Raw genomic sequence first — 23,186 nt, forward strand, 5'->3', positions numbered from 1 at the left:
AGCGCAACTTCAATATTCTCAACATAAAGAGGGGAAACTTAATATTATTAAGATGCATATAACCATGTTTCCCTCTCTCATAATAACTTTCAGTAGCATCATGAACAAACTCAAGAATATAACTATCACATGAAACATTCTTATCATGAGCCACATGCATAAAATTATTACTCTCCACATAAGCATAATCATTACTATTAATTTTAGTGGGAGCAAATTCAATAAGATAGCCATCATTATTATTCTCATCACCATAATCATCATATATAGGAGGCATATTGTAATCATAATTAATTTTCTCCTCAATAGTAGGTGGACTGAAAATATCATATTCATCATTGTAATCATCATAAATGGGAGGCAAAGTATCATCAAAGTAAATTTTCTCCTCCATGCTTGGGGGACTAAAAATATCATGCTCCTCAAAACCAGCTTCCCCAAGCTTAAATTCTTCCATAGCATTAGCAATAATAGTGTTCAAAGAGTTCATGGTAATAACATTGCTACAACTATTTTGCAAACAAAGTTCCATGGGTTTTTTAATTCTCTCTTGAAACAAATCATGTCCTAATTCAATATAAAGTTCATAAAGTTCTCTATTTTTGTTGTTGTTTTCCATTAAGCCTAACTAGTGAAACTAAAAACAAGAAACAAAAAGATATAATTGCAGAATCAAAAGGAGATACCTTCGAGCACTCACACACTGATACGTCTCAAACGTATCTATAATTTCTTATGTTCCATGCTACTTTATTGATGATACCTACATGTTTTATACACATTATATGTCATTATTATGCGTTTTCCGGAACTAACCTATTGACGAGATGCCGAAGGGCCAGTTCCTGTTTTCTGCTGTTTTTGGTTTCAGAAATCCTAGTAAGGAAATATTCTCGGAATCGGACGAAATCAATGCCCAGCATCCTATTTTTCCACGAAGCTTCCAGAACACCCGAGAGCCGCCAGAGGGGGGCCACAGGCCCACCAGACGATAGGCCGGCGCGGCCAGGGCCTGGGCCGCGCCCCCCTGTTGTGTCACCGCCTCGTCGACCTTCTGACGCCGCCTCTTCGCCTATATAAAGGTCCCTGACCTAAAACCTCGATACGGAAAAAGCCACGGTACGAGAAACCTTCCAGAGCCGCCGCCATCGCGAAGCCAAGATCTGGGGGACAGGAGTCTCTGTTCCGGCACGCCGCCGGGACGGGGAAGTGCACCCGGAAGGCTTCTCCATCGACATCACCGCCATCTTCATCAACGCTGCTGTCTCCCATGAGGAGGGAGTAGTTCTCCATCGAGGCTCGGGGCTGTACCGGTAGCTATGTGGTTAATCTCTCTCCTATGTGCTTCAATACAATAATCTCATGAGCTGCCTTACATGATTGAGATTCATATGATGATGCTTGTAATCTAGATGTCATTATGCTAGCCAAGTAGATTTTACTTATGTGATCTCCGGAGACTCCTTGTCCCACGTGTGTAAAGGTGACAGTGTGTGCACCGTGTGGGTCTCTTAGGCTATATTTCACAGAATACTTATTCACTCGTTATGAATGGCATAGTGAAGTGCTTATTTATATCCCTTTATGATTGCAATGTGTTTTGTATCACAATTTATCCGTGTGCTACTCTAGTGATGTTATTAAAGTAGTTTATTCCTCCCGCACGGTGTAATGGTGACAGTGTGTGCATCGTGTAGTACTTGGCGTAGGCTATGATTGTGATCTCTTGTAGATTATGAAGTTAACTATTGCTATGATAGTATTGATGTGATCTATTCCTCCTTTCGTAGTGTGAAGGTGACAAGTGTGCATGCTATGTTAGTACTTGGTTTGGTTATGTTGATCTCGGCATGCACTCTAAGGTTATTTAAATATGAACATTGAATATTGTGGAGCTTGTTAACTCCGGCATTGAGGGTTCGTGTAATCCTACACAGCTTAGTGGTGTTCATCATCCAATAAGAGGGTGTAGAGTCTAGCATCTATCTATTTATTCTGTTATGTGATCAATGTTGAGAGTGTCCACTAGTGAAAGTATGATCCCTAGGCCTTGTTCCTAAATATCGCTATCGCTGCTTGTTTATCGTTTTACTCGCATCTTTACTTCCTGCAATATTACTACCATCAATCGCACGCCGACAAGCACTTTTCCGGCGCCGTACTACTCGCTCATATTCATTCATACCACTTGTATTTCACTATCTCTTCGCCGAACTAGTGCACCTATTAGGTGTGTTGGGGACACAAGAGACTTCTTGCTTTGTGGTTGCAACGTTGCATGAGAGGGATATCTTTGACCTCTTCCTCCCTGAGTTCGATAAACCTTGGGTGATCCACTTAAGGGAAACTTGCTGCTGTTCTACAAACCTCTGCTCTTGGAGGCCCAACACTGTCTACAAGAATAGAAGCACCCGTAGACATCAAGCTATTTTCACGGCACCGTTGCCGGGAGGAAAGGTAAAAGTCACTCATACTTCGGTCCCGGGTAACTAAGTACTTTTCTCGTTGCCGTTGTGTGTGTGCTCGAAGCTATTTCCTTTAGATCCTGCAATTGCATCTTTTTGTTTCTTGTTTACACTAGTTAGGCATAATGGACAACAATGAGCTTCTTATTCTATTTCCTGATTTAAGACATGGATGGTTTGATGCGAAAATTAAAAAACCTATGGAACACATTAGTATGAAAGCTTTGAACACCATTGTTGCTAATGATATGGAAAATTCTAAGCTTGGGGAAGCTGGCTTTGATGAGCATGATATTTTTAGTCCCCCAAGCATTGAGGAGAAAATTTACTTTGATGATACTTTGCCTCCTATTTATGATGATTATAATGATATTGGTCTTTTAGTGCCGCCTACTATGGAGGATAAGTTTAATTATGATTACAATATGCCTCCTACACTTGATGAGAATAATAATGATAGCTACTTTGTTGAATTTGCTCCCACTACAACTAATAAAATTGATTATGCTTATGTGGAGAGTAATGATACTTTTATGCATGTGAATAAGAATGCTTTATGTGATACTTATATTGTTGAGTTTGTTCATGATGCCTCTGAAAATTATTATGAGAGAGGAAAATATGGTTGTAGAAATTTTCATGTTACTAAAACACCTCTCTATATGCTGAAATTTTTGAAGTTACACTGGTTTTATCTTCCTATGCTTTTTACTTTGCTCTTCATGAACTTGTTTATTTACAAGATTTCTATGCATAGGAAGCATGTTAGACTTAAATTTGTTTTGAATTTGCCTCTTGATGCACTCTTTTGCTTCAACTACTATTTCTTGCGAGTGCATCATTAAAACTGCTGAGCCCATCTTAATGGCTATAAAGAAAGAACTTCTTGGGAGATAACCCATGTGTTTATTTTACTACAGCAATTTTTGTTTTGTTGAGTCTTGGAAGTTGTTTGCTACTGTAGCAACCTCTCCTTATCATGTTTTTGTGCCAAGTAAAGTCTCTATGGTAAAGTTGATGCTAGATTTGGATTGCTGCGCAGAAACAGCATTGCTGTCTGTCACGAATTCGCGCAGAAGTATCTGTAAAAAAATCAAAAAAATCTGCACATTTACGTGTGTGATCCTCAGATATGTACGCAACTTTCATTAGTTTTGAGTTTTTCCGTTTGAGCAAGTTAAGTGCCCCTTCCAGGTTCGTCTTTACGGACAGTTCTGTTTTTTGACAGATTCTGCCTTTTATTTCGCATTGCCGCTTTTGTTAAGTTGAATGAGTTTCTTTGTTCCATTAACTTTCAGAAGTTTTGTGCAATGTCCAGAAGTGTTAAGAATGATTGTGTCACCTCTGAACATGTGAATTTTTGATTGTGCACTAACCCTCTAATGAGTTTGCTTAAAGTTTGGTGTGGAGGAAGTTTTCAAGGGTCAAGAGAAGAGGGTGATATAAGATCAAGAAGAGTGAAAAGCCTAAGCTTGGGGATGCCCCGGTGGTTCATCCCTGAATATTTCAAGAAGACTCAAGCGTCTAAGCTTGGGGATGCCCAAGGCACCCCCTTCTTCATCGACAACTTATCAGGTTTCTTCTCTTGAAACTATATTTTTATTCTGTCACATCTTATGTATTTTACTTAGAGCGTCTGTTTGCTTTTATTTTTGTTTATGTTTGAATAAGTTCATCCTTGTGTGGGAGAGAGACACGCTCCGCTGGTTCATATGAACACATGTGTTCTTAGCTTTTAATGTTTATGGCGAAGGTTGAAACTGCTTCGTTAATTGTTATATGGTTGGAAACGGGAAATGCTACATGTAGTAATTGATAAAATGTCTTGGATAATTTGATACTTGGCAATTGTTGTGCTCATGTTTAAGCTCTTGCATCATATACTTTGCACCCATTAATGAAGAAATACATAGAGCTTGCTAAAATTTGGTTTGCATAATTGGTCTCTCTAAGGTCTAGATAATTTCTAGTAAAGAGTTTGAACAACAAGGAAGACGGTGTAGAGTCTTATATTGTTTACAATATGTCTTTTATGTGAGTTTTGCTGCACCGGTTCATCCTTGTGTTTGTTTCAAATAACCTTGCTAGCCTAAACCTTGTATCGAGAGGGAATACTTCTCATGCATCCAAAATCCTTGAGCCAACCACTATGCCATTTGTGTCCACCATACCTACCTACTACATGGTATTTCTCCGCCATTCCAAAGTAAATTGCTCATGTCCTACCTTTAAACAATTCAAAAGCTATTATCTCTTATTTGTGTCAATGTTTTATAGCTCATGATGAAGTATGTGGTGTTTTATCTTTCGATCTTGTCAGTTACTTCTGACAGACTTTCACAATGGACTAGTGGCTTCATCCGCTTATCCAATAATTTTGCAAAAAGAGCTGGCAATGGGGTTCCCAGCCCGATTAATTAACTTGCATTAATAATTCTCTTCACATGTTTTGCTCTGATTCATCAGTAAGCAACTTAATTTTGCAAATAGACACTCCTCCATGGTATGAGATTGTTGGAAGGCACCCGAGGATTCGGTTAGCCATGGCTTGAAAAAGAAAAGGTTGGGAGAAGTGTCATCTAAAAAATAAAAAGATAAAAACTAAACTAAAGTACATGTGTAAACAAAAGAGAAGAGGGATGATCTACCTTGCTGGTAGAGATAACGTCCTTCATGGGAGCCGCTCTTGAAAGTCTGGTTGATAAGGTAGTTAGAGTACCCGCTACCATTCGTTGACAACAACAAACACCTCTCAAAATTTTACTTTTATGCTCTCTATATGATTTCAAAACTTAAAAAGCTCTAGCACATGATTTAATCCATGCTTCCCTCTGCGAAGGGCCTTTCTTTTACTTTATGTTGAGTCAGTTCACCTATCTCTCTCCACCTCAAGAAGCAAACACTTGTGTGAACTGTGCATTGATTCCTACATACTTGCATATTGCACTTGTTATATTACTTTACATTGACAATATCCATGAGATATACATGTTATAAGTTGAGCAACCGCTGAAACTTAATCTTCCTTTGTGTTGCTTCAATACCACTACTTTGAATTATTGTTTTACGAGCTAACTCTTATGCAAGACTTATTGATGCTTCTCTTGAAGTACTATTCATGAAAAGTCTTTGCTTTATGATTCATTTGTTTACTCATGTCATTACCATTGTTTTGTCGCTGCATTCATCTCATATGCTTACAATAGTATGATCAAGGTTATGATGGCATGTCACTTAAGAAATTATCATTGTTATCGTTTACCTACTCGAGGGCGAGTAGGAACTAAGCTTGGGGATGCTTGATACGTGTCAAACGTATCTATAACTTCTTATGTTCCATGCTACTTTATTGATGATACCTACATGTTTTATACACATTATATGTCATTATTATGCGTTTTCCGGAACTAACCTATTGACGAGATGCCGAAGGGCCAGTTCCTGTTTTCTGCTGTTTTTGGTTTCGTAAATCCTAGTAAGGAAATATTCTCGGAATCGGACGAAATCAATGCCCAGCATCCTATTTTTCCACGAAGCTTCCAGAACACCCGAGAGCCGCCAGAGGGGGGCCACAGGCCCACCAGACGATAGGCCGGCGCGGCCAGGGCCTGGGCCACGCCCCCCTGTTGTGTCACCGCCTCGTCGACCTTCTGACGCCGCCTCTTCGCCTATATAAAGGTCCCTGACCTAAAACCTCGATACGGAAAAAGCCACGGTACGAGAAACCTTCCAGAGCCGCCGCCATCGCGAAGCCAAGATCGGGGGACAGGAGTCTCTGTTCCGGCACGCCGCCGGGACGGGGAAGTGCCCCCGGAAGGCTTCTCCATCGACATCACCGCCATCTTCATCAACGCTGCTGTCTCCCATGAGGAGGGAGTAGTTCTCCATCGAGGCTCGGGGCTGTACCGGTAGCTATGTGGTTAATCTCTCTCCTATGTGCTTCAATACAATAATCTCATGAGCTGCCTTACATGATTGAGATTCATATGATGATGCTTGTAATCTAGATGTCATTATGCTAGTCAAGTGGATTTTACTTATGTGATCTCCGGAGACTCCTTGTCCCACGTGTGTAAAGGTGACGAGTGTGTGCACCGCGTGGGTCTCTTAGGCTATATTTCACAGAATACTTATTCACCGTTATGAATGGCATAGTGAAGTGCTTATTTATATCCCTTTATGATTGCAATGTGTTTTGTATCACAATTTATCTCGTGTGCTACTCTAGTGATGTTATTAAAGTAGTTTATTCCTCCCGCACGGTGTAATGGTGACAGTGTGTGCATCGTGTAGTACTTGGCGTAGGCTATGATTGTGATCTCTTGTAGATTATGAAGTTAACTATTGCTATGATAGTATTGATGTGATCTATTCCTCCTTTCGTAGTGTGAAGGTGACAGTGTGCATGCTATGTTAGAAATTGGTTTGGTTATGTTGATCTGTCATGCACTCTAAGGTTATTTAAATATGAACATTGAATATTGTGGAGCTTGTTAACTCCGGCATTGAGGGTTCGTGTAATCCTACACAGTTAGTGGTGTTCATCATCCAACAAGAGGGTGTAGAGTCTAGCATCTATCTATTTATTCTGTTATGTGATCAATGTTGAGAGTGTCCACTAGTGAAAGTATGATCCCTAGGCCTTGTTCCTAAATATCGCTATCGCTGCTTGTTTATCGTTTTACTGCATCTTTACTTCCTGCAATATTACTACCATCAACTGCATGCCAGCAAGCACTTTTCTGGCGCCGTACTACTGCTCATATTCATTCATACCACTTGTATTTCACTATCTCTTCGCCGAAGTAGTGCACCTATTAGGTGTGTTGGGGACACAAGAGACTTCTTGCTTTGTGGTTGCAGGGTTGCATGAGAGGGATATCTTTGACCTCTTCCTCCCTGAGTTCGATAAACCTTGGGTGATCCACTTAAGGGAAACTTGCCGCTGTTCTACAAACCTCTGCTCTTGGAGGCCCAACACTGTCTACAAGAATAGAAGCACCCGTAGACATCACACACCGGCAACAGTGCTAGGAAATAGCTTAGTAGTCGGAGGATGTGAATACCTTTTACCTTAACTCCCCGGCAACGGCGCCAGAAAATAGCTTGATGTCTACGCACGCTTCTATTCCTGTAGACAGTGTTGGGCCTCCAAGAGCAGAGGTTTGTAGAACAAGCAGCAAGTTTCCCTTAAGTGAATCACCCAAGGTTTATCGAACTCGAGGAGGTAGAGGTCAAAGATATTCCTCTCAAGCAACCCTGCAATTAAGATACAAGAAGTCTCTTGTGTCCCCAACACACCTAATACACTTGTCAGATGTATAGGTGCACTAGTTCGGCGAAGAGATATTAAAATGCAGGTGGTATAGATGAATATGAGTGGTAATAACAATCTGAAATAAATATGGCAGCAAGTAAACATGCAGTAGAACAGTAAGTAAGCAGTGTTTGCAGTATTGGAAACAAGGCCTTTTTTTTTTGATAACCATATATTAAGTCAGCAGGCCGCCTCATTAAAAACCTCCCAGTCCCCTTCGGTACCCTGGTGAGGAAAAGAGTGCGTCAAGAACCTGCTGCTTTTAATCCACAAACATCGAGTTACAATCAGCCCTCGAGCTGTGATCAAGAAAACCCGGAGGGTCAGCCTCCCAAGCAAAGGATCCTCCCGAATGCTCGCAAACTTTGCGCAGGAATGGGCCGCCCGGTTAGCCTCCCGCCGGGTATGACTAATACTGTAAGAAACTAAACCACTCACTAGCTCACTAATCTCATCTAAAATAGGCCCGATCACGGACCGATCACCCAGCCTACCATGCCATCTACGAACAAGATCAGCGCAGTCCACTTCAAACACCACTCTAGTAAAAACATTCCGAACGAGCATAAGATGCCGCATCACGAAGCGCGAGAGCTTCAGCTGTGAGGGGATCAGAGATGCCCTCATAAAATTTTCCAAGAGCTCCACGAAAAGACACGACATCCCGTGCAACAACTCCCGTCGCCGCAGAGTTGTTTTCCCCCCAAATGGCACCATCCGAGTTGATTTTAACACTGTCCGTCGGTGGTTTCTGCCATTTACAAGAAGGCCTAGCTGACTTAGGCAAATCATTGTCAACTGGTAGTTCAAGTGCTTGCAGAGTCTCCCTGACCACTTCCATAGTCTTCCCCGGATTGTAACCAGCTTCACCATGTGTCGATTGTTTCTCGAAGACCATATCGAGTACATAACTCGTGATAATAACTCGCTCTCGCCTTTGTGTTGATCAACGGGTCACATAAAATATCCCTTGACCATGTAGCTGGGTGCAATCTCGGCAATTTCACTAAGAGCAAATCTTTTGCCATATCCCAAAACAATTTTGCATGGTTGCACTCAATCAGCGCATGCATCAAAGTTTCGGATTCCGCCTTACAGATTCCACAGGTGCTGTTTTCCCTAGGGATCCTACTTTCACTAGTGGACACTCTCAACATTGATCACATAATAAATAAATAAATAAATGCTACTTTCTACACTCTCTTGTTGGATAACAAACACCATCCATTGTGTAGGGCTACAAGAGCTCCCTCAAGCCGGAGTAAACAAGCTCCACAACATTCGGAATTCGTATTTAAGTAACCTCTAGAGTGCATAATAGACCGTTGCCATTTAGACCGAGTACTAACATAGCATACACACCGTCACCAATAGCTATGAAAGGGGGAATAGATCGCATCAATATTATCATAGTAATAGTTAACTCCATAATCTACAAGAGATTACAATCATAACCTACGCCAAGTACTACATGATGCACACACCGTCACCTTTACATCATGAAGGAGGAATAGACTACTTTAATAACATCACTAGAGTAGCACATAGATTAATAGTGATACAAAGCTTGTCATATGGATCTCAATCATGCAAGGCAGCTCATGAGATCATTGTATTGAGGAACATGAGAGAGAGATTAACCACATAGCTACCGGTAGAGCCCTCAACCTCGGGGGAGAACTACTCCCTCCTCATCATGGGAGACAACAACGGCGATGGAGATGATGGTGGTGTCGATGGAGATGGATTCCGGGGGCACTTCCCCGTCCCGGCGGCGTGCCGGAACAGAGACTTCTGTCCCCCGAACTTGACTTCGCGATGGCGGCGGCTGCGTAACTTTTCTCGTCCCGTGGCTTATGTTTTTAGGGTTTTCGAGGCGGAGAGAATATATAGGCGGAAGGGCAGCCTCGGAGGGTTCCCGACGGTCCCACACCATAGGGGGCGCGCCGCCCCCCTTGGCCGCGCCGCCATGTGGGGTGGGGCCCCCAGGGCTCCCCTCTGGTCCCTCTCCGGCTCTCTGGAAGCTTCCGTGGAAAATAGGAAGTATGGCTTTTGTTTTGTCCAATTCCGAGAATATTTCCTGTGTAAGATTTCTGGAACCAAAAACAGCAGAAAACAGGAACTGGCACTTCGGCATCTTGTTAATAGGTTAGTTCCGGAAAATGCATAAAATCATCATAAAGTGTGAGCAAAACATTTTAGAGTGACTAAGAAGGATCCAGACTTACGTTTTCATTTTCATGTTTTAAACTTGTTCAAATCTAGGTCAAACCTAGGATTTGACCAAGATTCAAATGGGCATAAAAATTCAAAAAAAATCAAAAAAATGAAAAACCAACGAACATATAGTCTTCTTATGTCATATAGTAAGCATTCAAGTTGATAAACAAGCATGTCTAGACATATTCAAACCCGACAAATCATGTATCTACCCCCTAACCCTAAACTCTGTCTTATGAAGTCAAGCATGAAGAGAAGTGGTTTTGGGTTTCAAACATTGAGATTTCAAGAACCCACCAAAAGCTTCATTTTAGAATGACTAAGAAGGATCCAGGCTTACCTTTTCATTTTCATGTTTTAAACTTGTTTAAATCTTGGTCAAACCTAGGATTTGACCAAGATTCAAATCGGCATAAAAATTCAAAAAATCAATAAAAATCGAAAACCAAAGCACATAGCCTGCTTATGTCATATATAGTAAGCACTCAAGTTGATAAACAAGGTCTAGGCATATTCAAAATAGAAAAAGCATGTATCTACCCCCTAACCCTTAACTCATGAAGTCAAGCACGAAGAGAAGTGGTTTTGGGTTTCAGACATGGAAATTTCAAAAACTTCCCAAAATCTTAATTTTAGAGTGAATAAGAAGGATCCAAGCTTACCTTTCGATCTTCATGTTTTAAATTAACTTGTTTAAATCTTGGTCAAACCTAGGATTTCACGATTCAAATGGGCATAAACATTCAGAAAAATCAAAAAAATGAAAAACCAAAGCACATAGTATTCTTATGTCATATAGTAAGAATTCAAGTTGATAAACAAGGTCTAGACATATTCGAACCAGACAAATCATGTATATACACCTAACCCTAAACTTTGTTTTATGAAGTCAAGCATGAAGAGAAGTGGTTTTGGGTTTCAAACATGGAAATTTCAAAAACTTCCCAAAAGCTTAATTTTAGAGTGACTAAGAATTATCCAAGCTTAACTTTTCATTTTCATGTTTATGCTTCTTTAAATCTTGGTCAAACATAAGATTTGACCAAGATTCAAATGGGCATAAACATTCAGAAAAAATTTAAAAATAAAAAACCAACACACATATAGTCTTCTTATGTCATATAGTAAGCATTCAAGTTGATAAACAAGCATGTCTAGACATATTCAAACCCGACAAATCATGTATCTACACCCTAACCCTAAACTTTGTCTTATGAAGTCAAGCATGAAGAGAAATGGTTTTGGGTTTCAAACATGGAAATTTCGAGAACCCCCCAAAGCTTCATTTTAGAGTGACTAAGAAGTATCCAGGCTTACCTTTTCATTTTCATGTTTTAAACTTGTTTAAATCTTGGTCAAACCTAGGATTTGACCAAGACTCAAATGGGCATAAAAATTCAGGAAAAAATCAAAAGAATTATAAACCAAAGCACATAGCATTATTATGTCATATAGTAAGCATTAAAGTTGATAAACAAGGTCTAGACATATTCAAACCAGAAAAATCATGTATATATCTACCCCTATCCCTAAACTTTGTCTTATGAAGTCATCATGAAGAGAAGTGATTTTGGGTTTCAAACATGAAAATTTCAAGAACATCCCAAAAGCTGCTTCATTTTAGAGTGACTAAGAAGGATCCAGGCTTACCTTTTCATTTTCATATTTTATACTTGTTTAAATCCTGGTTAAACCAAGGATTTGACCAAGATTCAAATGGGCATAAAATTAAGAAAAAAATCAGAAGAATGAAAAACAAAAGCACATAGTCTTCTTATGTCATATAGTAAGCATTCAAGTTGATAAACAAGGTTTAGACATATTCAAACCAGACAAATCATGTATCTACCCCCTAACCCTGAACTCGGTCGATCTTATGAAGTCTAGCATGAAGAGAAGTCGTATTGCTTTCAAACATGGAAATTTCAAGAACCTCCCAAAAGCTTCATTTTAGAGTGACTAAAAAAGATCCAGGCTTGCCTTTTCATTTCATGTTTAAAATTGTTTAAATCTTGGTCAAACCTAGCTAGTATTTGACCAAGATTCAAACGGGCATAAAATTCAAAAAAACCAGAAAAATGAAAAAACCAAAGCACATAGCCTTCTTATGTCATATATAGTAAGCATTCAAGTTGATAAACAAGGTCTAGACATATTCAAAACAGAAAAAGCATGTATCTACCCCCTAACCCTTAACTATGTCTTATGAAGTCAAGCATGAAGAGAAGTGATTTTGGGTTTCAAACATGGAAGTTTCAAAAACTTCCCAAAAGCTTAATTTTAGAGTGACTAGGAAGGATCCAGGCTTACCTTTTCATTTTCATGTTTTAAGTTCGTTTAAATCATGGTCAAACCTAGGATTTGACCAAGATTCAAATGGGCATAAAACTTCAGAAAAAAATAAAAAAAATGAAAAACCAAAGCACATAGTCTTCTTACGTCATATATATAGTAAGCATTCAAGTTGATAAACAAGGTCTAGACATATTCAAACCAGACAAATCATGTATCTACCCCCAACCCTAAACTATATTTTGGGGGATTTCTTCGACGAAGTTATAACACACCTACATTTCAAATTGGAATTACTTTCAGTAAATCAGCATAAAGTCATTTAAATTTGCGAAACTAGCTAGAAAGCACTAAAACCGTAAAAGTTTGTAATTGTCACTAAAATATGGCGTAATTTATCTTAAAAATGTAGAGGTTCCATTTTGACCCGTATCTTATGTACCCCATTCACAAAATAAACATATTTTGTCATCTATAAAATGAAAAATTATTTTTTATACCGAAAAGTTGAAAAGTCTAGTCATCAACATTGTTGGGAATGGCAAGATGCACCACCATGCCCAATTTGGGCACATTATAACAAACTATGCCACAAATATGGCCATAACTATATCATTTGGCTTGCAAACCATGAATCTTCATACACGATAGTCCGTTTTGTGAAGACATTTTGTTTTTCACTACCCTATCACATGTTTCTTATTTTCCCTGTCAACTAACACATACAAGCACATTCCATGCGGAAGGGTTTCATTTTTGAGGTTTTCGTCATTTTCATTTATTTATTTCAAAACCAGGTCAAAATAGTCGACATGATTATCCATGCAAAGGGGTTGAATATTTCAGTACTATCACTGGTTTCTATATATAGTAAGTAATATGTATATAAAAATGATTTTTGGAGACTTGTAGGACCAAGTTATAACACACCTACAGTTCAAATTTGAATTACTTTCAATAAATCAACATAAAGTCATTTAAACGTGCAAAACTAGCTAGAAAGCACTAAAAACCGTAAATTTGGGAATTGGCATTAAAATATGGCCTAATTTATTTTAAAAATGTAGAGGCGCCATTTTGACCCATATCTTATGTACCCCATGCACAAAATAAACATATTTTATCATCTAGAAAATAAAAAATGATTTTTATACCGAAAACTTGAAAAGTCTAGTCATCAACATTGTTAGAAATGGCAAGATGCACCACCATGCCCAATTAGGGAACACTATAACAAACTATGTTGTACAGGGAGAATCAAACTTGGTAATATGAACTATGATATTGAACAAAACGTTATATTTGGTTTACCCTTTGAACTTCCTAACTTACCACAACATTGACTTCTTATGTTTATTTACAAATAGATATTTTAATATCCCATTGTTGTGCAATAATATATATTTTTATCTCAAATCAATTAGCATTTGATTTTTAAAAAATACCATAATAATTCACGAGAAAGCGTTGAACAAGTTTCAAAATGTAATTTTATACTTTATATGATCAATAATAAACTTAAATTAAATTGGATTTCAAAGTTCAGATTTTATAAGCGAATAAAGTTTCATGTTGCAGACTATGTATTAGCTTGACGGGCACCCCTAGAATAAAGTAGGTCGGTCACTTACATGTAGTTACCATGCATGTAGGTCCCACACATCAGTGAGCACAAGTCACGTGCGGTAGGTAGGCAAACTCCCAGCAATCTTCTTTGTCAAGTAAAGACGCATCGTCAAGACTCTCTCTCTCTCTCTCTCCCTTTTGTCGCTGAAAAAAAAGAATATTAGACGGGCACATAGCCTGCACTGCTGGTCTACAGAACTGAAACCCTGTGTGCTAGTCAACATCACTCACCGAAAAAAGTGAACCATTTCTTTTCACCATAAATAACAGCGGCCCCGTGAGGCACTGCTCTCCCTTTCTCTTTCTCCTTCCGTGTGATCCCTCTTCCACCTTTTATCCTTTGCACGAAACTCCACTTATTGTTGTCATTGTTGCACAGAACACTCACTTACCTTGTTCTTTTGCACATATCACCAACTCATGTATTTGTTGCCCAAATGTCTAAATCTGTGGCTAAGCTACTTAACTCTAAATCTGATGACCGGGACCTAGAAGGTAGTGGTAATATCCATTGTCATTGTGTAGTGTGTTTTTTAGAACTCTAAAAGAATATGAAAATATTTTAGCAATTGAAATAATATAAATTAACTAATATGGGATAGTCATGAAATATATTTTCTACTATCCGGCCAATAGCAAGTGTCATGAAATATATTCATTGTAAACTTAGTGATAATCACTCGAGTTTGATATGAATGTCCTAGCTAGCTAAGGGCATATCCCACTATATATGTTGTCCACAAGACCAACCAACAAGCAAAAGGTATTCCATGAGGAAAGTTTCTTATGGGTGACTTTCATCTCTGCCGCAAAACACGTGCCGAAATTGTTGGCGCGTCCCATTTTCAAGCTACCCCGAAACCTGCGGTTTGCCCGTCGGCCTATAAATATCGGTCCACAGAGGATATTTCCCAGTAAAGCACAATTCGAACACCACATCGTTCTCATGCTTCTACCAGGCACACTCCCACGACGACGGTCGTGCCCCACCGCCCCTCCTCACCATCACTGCCTCCTCACCGGCCACCATAGTGACCGACCATGTTTTACCGGCTCCCTTGCACTATCTAGCAAGCCGAATTAGCTTCCTCGACGCCGACGTTGACCGCACCATATTTGCTCCGGATATGCTTCCCCGACTCTGTAGTCTACCTCACCGGAGATCAAGATGGGCAAAAAACGCGGCCCCAAAGTTGACCACCCCCAACCAAAGAGTAAATCCGCCCTGGCCTCAGACGAAGGTTGATGAATACTTTACATGTACGCTTTTGTTATATGCATTTGATTTCTGACACTAGTTTTCGTTGCTTTCTTGCAATGCATTCTTGCCGATATTAGATCAGTGTAGATAGTTGTTTGCCGCTTAGCTATATGAGATCTTAACCTTATATCCGCTGATCGAGAGGAAGATCGAGGTTATGTCCGCTTTCGTTATGCATTTCTTTTCCAAGAATCACTTCTGTGTGATATGTTTTGGGGGTTTGAAGTATGCATTTTACAAAGGTTATGATAGCAGTCAAGATAGCCGAGCAATTTGTTGATAGCATTAAACTGCCTGTATTTATTTTATCTCGGAACTCTGCTGATCGTAACCTTACATCTGCTGATGGAGAGGTAGAGCTTATGTCCGCTTTTGTTGCGTATTTCTGTTCCAAATATAACTTTTTTTCGGTACTTTTTTGGGGTTTGAAGTGTACTACCTCCACCCCAAACCTGAAGGCTCACTACACCAAGAACCCCTCTATTGCAATATATACTTAGCAACGGCATCAATATTGGTTGCAAATTTTTATAATAGATACACATGTATGCGTTGCAGATTATATCCGTTGTATGCTACACATATTGCAATCGGCAGAAGAACTTTTTGAGGCCGGCCCACTAATCACGTATCATTACTTAACCTCAAAGTTAACCACGCATGCCACAAACCCACGTCCGCGCGGCCGCGCTCGACAGTTCCGCTTCTCCCCTTTCCTAAACCTAGCCGCCTCTCTCTGCCCCTTCAATCGCCATGGCGAGCAGGGCCTCCGATTCTGCTCACGCTGATCTCCCTCTCCTCGCTTCCGATAGATAGGAGTCAGGTCGGTGATGTCTCGAAGGGATGAATCGCCTACATCTTCGCGTTCGCAAACCATGAGATCCTCTAAATCCGCGGAACAATTCCAGTGCGGCCAAGATGGATTCGGGATACTCCATGATCTGGTGGTTTCTAGAAGAATCGGGGCGGTGAATTGGCACAGGAGAGCGGCAGAGAAAGGGCTCGACAGAGGTTCAGGCTTAAGGTGCAATTTCTTTTTCTAACTCCCATCTCGTATTCCCTTGGCTTGACGTCTTCATCAGTTTTCCAGGAATTTTGTGCATCCGTGACCAGTCATGTCGCCAGCAGCTCATTGTGTGCAGTAATATGTTCCCCGTTTGGATTGGTTAGATAAGGAGCGTTGGAATCTCTAGCCTTGTTTCCATATTATAGCTTTCCAAGTTAACTATTTTGGTCGTGCTAGAGCTGACATTACCGATGCAGGATAATGTGCACTCAACAATGGAAATTGCCCAACATCTTCCTTTTGCTTAACAGGGTGCGGAAGAATCTGGAACAATGACATAGCTTCAAAGCTGTGCAGGAGTGCTACCGTCAACAAAATTCTGGCAGCATTAGGAATGTACAGTATATAAGGTAGAGCTCTGACGGTGATTTTCAAGCACTATCTCCCATGTCTTTGTCACTCTCAGCATTCTTAGTGAATGGATCAGGCTACCAATATGATAAGTACTCCTTTGAGTTAAATCATATTGTGATTGTGTTTCAGCTGATTTAAGTTGTTGTGAATCAATGCACCACAATTTATTTACTGCCTGTCTGTTATATGGACATGCCTGTGAGGTTAACTGTTTTGCTTCAGATACTGTATTTACTATTCTACTGATTAGTTAATTAAGAAATTTGATCTGCTGTTAGATGAGCCATCTTGTTAAACTAAAGATTTCAATCTTCTGTTTCATGGATTTGTTCAGATTCTTTTTATTCATTTTTTTTTTGTATTTATATCGGGTAACCACTGCGTCTTGTTTGTCTGATGAGCTATATATCAAATGCCACAGGATAAAAAAGGTCTTGTGCTGACTTAGCTTTGGCATGTCACGAAGGTGAGTATATCTACAAATTATTAAGGAAGTGCTTCGTACAACTCACTATACCCTTGTTGAGACTCTTTGCCATCTTGACACTTAAAACAATATTTGTATTTGCAGGCCTTACATCCGCAAGACTAGCTATTTGGATATGAGCTCAGGATATGTTAGGCGAAATATTAAATTGACATATATAGACTAGGAAGAATGTCATATTTTGATGTAAGATTATATATTGTATCGAGTGGTGTTCCAAAATGCGTGTATATATGACTAGGCAGTGTATCATATTATGCGTGTATATTGTATCATATTGTAAATTCACTACTCTTCAGGTGATTTTCATGTATGGGATGTTGTTACTCCAATAAATATTTAATTATATATAATGCAATGCATTTTTATTCTCTCATTTGTGTGTGTGATGTGGCATATCTAATTTGAACTTTATTCCGGCCGAGAAAAAAACTTTCATCTTCTAGAGCGATCAAACACTCCAGCCTAGTAAATAGTAGTGTGAAATCAAATTTTCAATACGTACATGATGCATCTACCAACGGATACAGTTGTTGCTTTGGTTCTGTATTTATTTTGCAACGCCTATCTACTTGGTTTCCAACGCACGTATATGCGTTGCATTGTGCCTTTGCAACGCTCAAAAACGCAACGCATTTTTATCCGTTGGTACAGTCCCTAGCAACGCCTATATGGACATTTAGATACGCATAAGTGCGTAGAGAGGGTTTTCTTGTAGTGGCTTATTTATAAAAGTCAAACAAAGTAAAGTTTGACCAAACTTTCAGAACAATCTATCAAGAAATATAATATTTTGTAGATACCGTACGAAAATATATTCGTTATCTATTTAATGATATTAAATTTGTATTTTGCATGTTAATGATTTTTGGTAAAAACTTCGGGATGGTAGTAGTACGTTTTACAAAGGTTATGATAGCAGTCAAGCTAGCAGAGCAATTTATTGATAGTATTAAACTGCCTGTATTTTTTTCTATTTGCAACTCTGTGTGCGCCATGTGGAATTGCATGCTCTAGCCAGTTCATCCAGTGAGGTTTTATCACTTAACACCAGATGTCGGGGGTGCTCCTCGACAATGCCCTCCGGTTGGGGCTTAGGGTTGATGGAATCCTGAAGGCTGATACGAACCATCGGTTAATAGACAAGTGGGGAGAGCAATTTACCCAGGTTCAGGGCCCTCGATGAGGTAACACCCCTACGTCCTGCCTGTCTGATCTTGATTATGAAAATATCGGGTTACAATGGGGTGTCGAAGGTTTCGGCTATGATCTCGTCGAGAGGCTAAGTGCTACGGTGACCTAGCTCCAGACTTCTGGTGGCTAAAGTTGCTAAGATTGATTGTGTCCCTCGGCAGTCCCTCTCCTGGTCCTTATATAGGGGGCCATGTCTCAAGAGATCTACACGAGTACGACTAGGTTTACAGGAGACCTAGTTCTAAACTTTCCTTGTTTGATTGATCTTCGCCTTGGTCTTCAAGGAATCTTCTTCGGCACCGTCCTAGTGGCCCACCTTGCCATCGGTTGTCTTCATGGGCCTCCAGCTGGGCTATACGGGATAGGGCAATACCAGTTACCCGAAGGGTAATGCCCACGTCAGTAGTCCCCGAGTGTCTAGCCGAATATATTTCGTGTAGAAACTAAAGCATGCCTCCGCTGAATGTTCTTCTCTTGATAATTCTTGTCCACCTTGTACTGGCTTCGTCTCCTTTTATCGGGTGCGCGTCCAGTGCTCCCGGTGGGAGTAGCCCCCGAGTCTAGATACGGATGCTTGCAGTCCGTGTGTAGACTCAAGTTGTACTACTCGAATGTTTTCTTCTGCCGAAGTTTCTTGCCAGTCTTCATAAACCGTCCGATAAATTCATATCGAGGCTTGTAGTTTCTCAGTAAGATTTAATGCGTAAAGGATATTTGAGTAACGCGCCCAGCTTTGATGGTTAACTGCCGTTGGCAAAACAACGTTACTCTACACAGAATTAAGTCCCCGGACATGATCCTGGAGTGCAAAAAAGTTTTATCGGGTGCGCGTCCTGTGCTCCCGATGGGAGTAGCCCCCGAGTCTGGGCACGGGCGCTTGTGACCGGGTGCAGACTCGAGCTGAACATACTGTTCTTTTCTTCAAATAATTCTTCACGCCCCTCTTTATGGAAAAATCTTCGAGTTCACGTTTATCGGGTGCGGGTCCTGCGCTCCCGATGGGAGTAGCCCTCGAGTCTAGGTGCGGATGCTTGCAATCCGTGCGTAGACTCAAGTTGACCACTCGACAGTTTTGTTTCTTCGACTCCCCAATCATGTTTTATGACGTCGGTGATGACTTCACCACTGTTGCAGTCCTGACATGACAGGACACGACCTGTTGGGCCCATCCTCCTTCTGTGTGGTTCTGTTTTTAAGAAATGACCGCTCCTTGCGTGCAGTTACCAAAGCGTCTCCTCGATTCCCGTGATTTGTTGATGAAAAAGAGACTCATTAAATAAATTGAGGACACGTGCCCGTCCGATCCTTAGTTTTGCATCTTATAATCTCTTCGTTGCAGATTTTCTTCTTCTCACACTCCATCATTGCATCCTTTTCTTCCCCATTCGTCTCCTTGATGCATGCAATTAACACACGTCCGTTGGGAACCCCAAGAGGAAGGTGTGATGCGTATAGAAGCAAGTTTTCCCTCAGTATGAAACCAAGCTTTATCGAACCAGTAGGAGCCAAGAAGCACGTTGAAGGTTGATGGCGGCGAAGTGTAGTGCGGCGCAACACCAGGGATTCCGGCGCCAACGTGGAACCTGCACAACATAATCAAAGTACTTTGCCCCAACGTAACAGTGAGGTTGTCAATCTCACCGGCTTGCTGAAAACAAAGGATTAATCTGTGGGGCCCCGGACTTACCAGTCCAGAACTCCTGTTATGCATACAATTTCACGATCCCAAGATCATTCCATCGTGAATACATAACCGAACTGATACCAGATTACATCATCCATTACAATACCGAAATTAATATTAATACGGAAGTCTTACATCATAGGCCATCAAGGCCGAAGTTCAACAAACAGCAGCGGAATTTATTTGACTTCAAACAGCGGTGGAACCCACGTCAGGCCTTTACCCTACAGGCGGCTGACTGGGAGAGCGTCCTAGTTCGCGTCTTCGGCATCATACTCTTCTTCTTCTTCGTAGCACTCCTCTTCAAAGTCTGGCCAAGTAAATAGCCAGGACAACAATGCCAATGAGTACGTTTGAATGTACTCGCAAACCACCTTAGAGAGAAATAAAGGATATGCAATATGGCACTAGCAAGGAACAGGCACTATACTAGGGCGACAAGGAGCGAGAGGTGGTTCCTCTCGAGAGTATGACATCTACATACCTTTGTTGAAAAACCTTTTGGAAAACAAGTTTGTTTGAGGACTAATAGGTAAGGGTTACCCAATTTCCTTTCCGGCCATCTCAGTATGACCAAATCAACTTTTCCAACTTTCCACCGTACCTCCCAGGTACATTTCCACCAGTCCCACTAGCATAATTTTCCCGAAACATTTTTGAGAAAACACTTTTATAAACCAAAACTTTCCTCTAATGCCAGGTACCGCCATTCCCATGTCCATAACCGCGGACACGGCTATTCGAATAGATTTACACTCTGCAGAGGTTGTACACTTTCCCCACAAGATCCGAGTACTCATCATGTGGGCATCATCCCTGCATAATGACATATGCCACGACAAATACCCGATCGTAGTTTTTCGCCTGCTCGCCTTAGCCTAAGACATGCCGCCTAGAGTTGTACCTCCCAACACCAGAGTCCGAGGGGTCGTTTACCTGAGAGTAGCAAATTCCCCGACCAGCTCGATCCTCCGGAATGCCACGACCAACTGTGGGGCATTATTCAATGGGAGCTCATAGGTTGTACCCCTGCCATCGATACGCAATGGAAAGGCGTTCCCGGTTCGTCGGGAAGGCCACGGTCGATAGGTGTCCATGATCGGACTACCCCTTACATTTGCAGGACCCAAACTAAGGCGAGACAAACTACTACGCTACGCCCCGTCCCACTAAAGGGTAATGTGGTTGTACTGGCTAGGTCCGGTTTCGTACTATGGTCACCAAGGTTTTTCGAAAACAACTTTTCATCTCCATTTGCCTCCAGAAATATCTTTCATAAACCTTTTTGTATTTCATAAAAACCACACTTGGGCAGGGCAACCCCATTCCAAGGTTTTCCAGAAAAACCTTTTTGCTTGAAAGCAATTTTCACAAATATTTTTCCAGGCTTCCCAACCGATAGTCCAATTTCTCTTTGAAAAGAGGCGACAAGGATGATAAGGTGGTAAGCACCATATCACTAATAGAGGTGTGATCAGTAGGCACCAACGAGGGCTGCACCATAAGGGTGGATTAATAAAAACTCCGGGTGGCGCTAACCACCGACATAATAAATAAAAGACATGCACTTTATAAAACCTGCAATAATGCAAGAGCAAGATATATAGGATCAGATATGCATCAAGAGGTGGCTTGCCTTGATCAGCAAAGTGTCCCTGGTCTTCCTCTTCAAATCCCCCAAAGTCACCTCCTCCTTCGTTTCCGGCGGCGTTCGAATCTAGCGTCGCAAAAATAAAAGAAACACACCACACCAAATCAACAAACCATTCCAGAATAATGCACACAAAAATTTGATAAAATCACAGTATGTAAAGGTTCACCAATGCAAACTACTGGAAGTGGTTTCACTATTTTATGATTTTTAAAATAAAAGATATGATTTTTACAATTCTAGAAATGACTTAGGAACCATTTAAATGGTCTAAATCTTTCTGTATGTCACAAAAATTCATGCAGCATACCTACAGAATGCTAACGACATTTAGAATACACTTGCACAAGAATCACTTGCAGATTAATTTTTAACTAACCTAAACAAATTAAACAAGACAATAACCAGAGCACACAAATAGCTAGGCACACCAGTATCAGAGAATCACCAACCAAATCCAAGAACACACCTGGGTATCTAATGTTATTTGTGATCCAACCCCACTGGTTTGACATTTTTCTGATTTGTAAAAGAATTTACAAAAATAAAATACTAAAAAGGTGCCCTGTTTAAGATATAAATTCACCAGGCCTAATCTACAACCCTAAAAATTATTTCCTTTTGCACAGAAATACCTTAACATTATCTCTACTGGTAGCCCTTGTATTTGCTTCAAGAGCATGTGTAGTTTTTGAATTAAAAATCAGAGAAGAGCTCTCTGGACAAATTGTAATTTGCTAACCAAACAAAATATAGGACGATTTTGCATGTGAGACCAGTGCGAAAATAAAGATAATTACATCTACTTCATAACAAAATTGACTTCATGCAGAAAGGTTTTATAAATGTAACACAATAATTAAAATACACAATCAGATACATTTTAGGTTTCTATTTATCAGAACATAATAACCACACTAAATCACATGCATGTAATTATTTGTGGTAGATATTTCATTCACGAGCACATAGAAATTAGAATTGACGAATTTGAATCATCGAGGAATTTACAACATTTTAAAACCTCCTGAGCTATTTACTGGAGTTTTGAAACAAGAAAAAGGAAAAGAAGAAACGGGCCGGGGTTGTGGCTGCTCGGCCCAGATCGGCAGAGATCTGCCGCTGGGCGGCCCAACTCCGTCCGCGACGCGCGGGAACCACGGTTTTAAAACCAGGGGCGGGCCACGCCACGCCAGCACGCGGGCCCGGCGGTGATCGACATGCAGCCGCCCGATCTAATCGGACGGTTGCATGGTCGTCTTCCTCGACCTGACAGGGACGGCGACGGGAGGAAATGGCGCAGGAAACCCCAACGGGTTCCAGAGCCTCGCGTGCTCACCTCGGGAGGCAGAAACCGTCGGGGGAGGGTGCGTTGGACGCGGTGGAGCCGGCTCTTACGAACGATGGTGGTGGCGACGAAAACAGCGCGGGTCGAGATGGTTGACGTCGACGGCGCCGGTTTCGCTGCTCGTCACGGCGGCGGCTACGGGGATCCCCGGAAGGTGAGATAGAGCGCGTTAGAGCGAGGGAACGAGAGGAGTTTCCAGGGAGCAAGGAGGGGAAGAAAAC

The sequence above is a fragment of the Lolium rigidum genome, chromosome 7, assembly GCF_022539505.1.
Source record: "Lolium rigidum isolate FL_2022 chromosome 7, APGP_CSIRO_Lrig_0.1, whole genome shotgun sequence".
In the NCBI taxonomy this organism is placed as follows: domain Eukaryota; kingdom Viridiplantae; phylum Streptophyta; class Magnoliopsida; order Poales; family Poaceae; genus Lolium; species Lolium rigidum.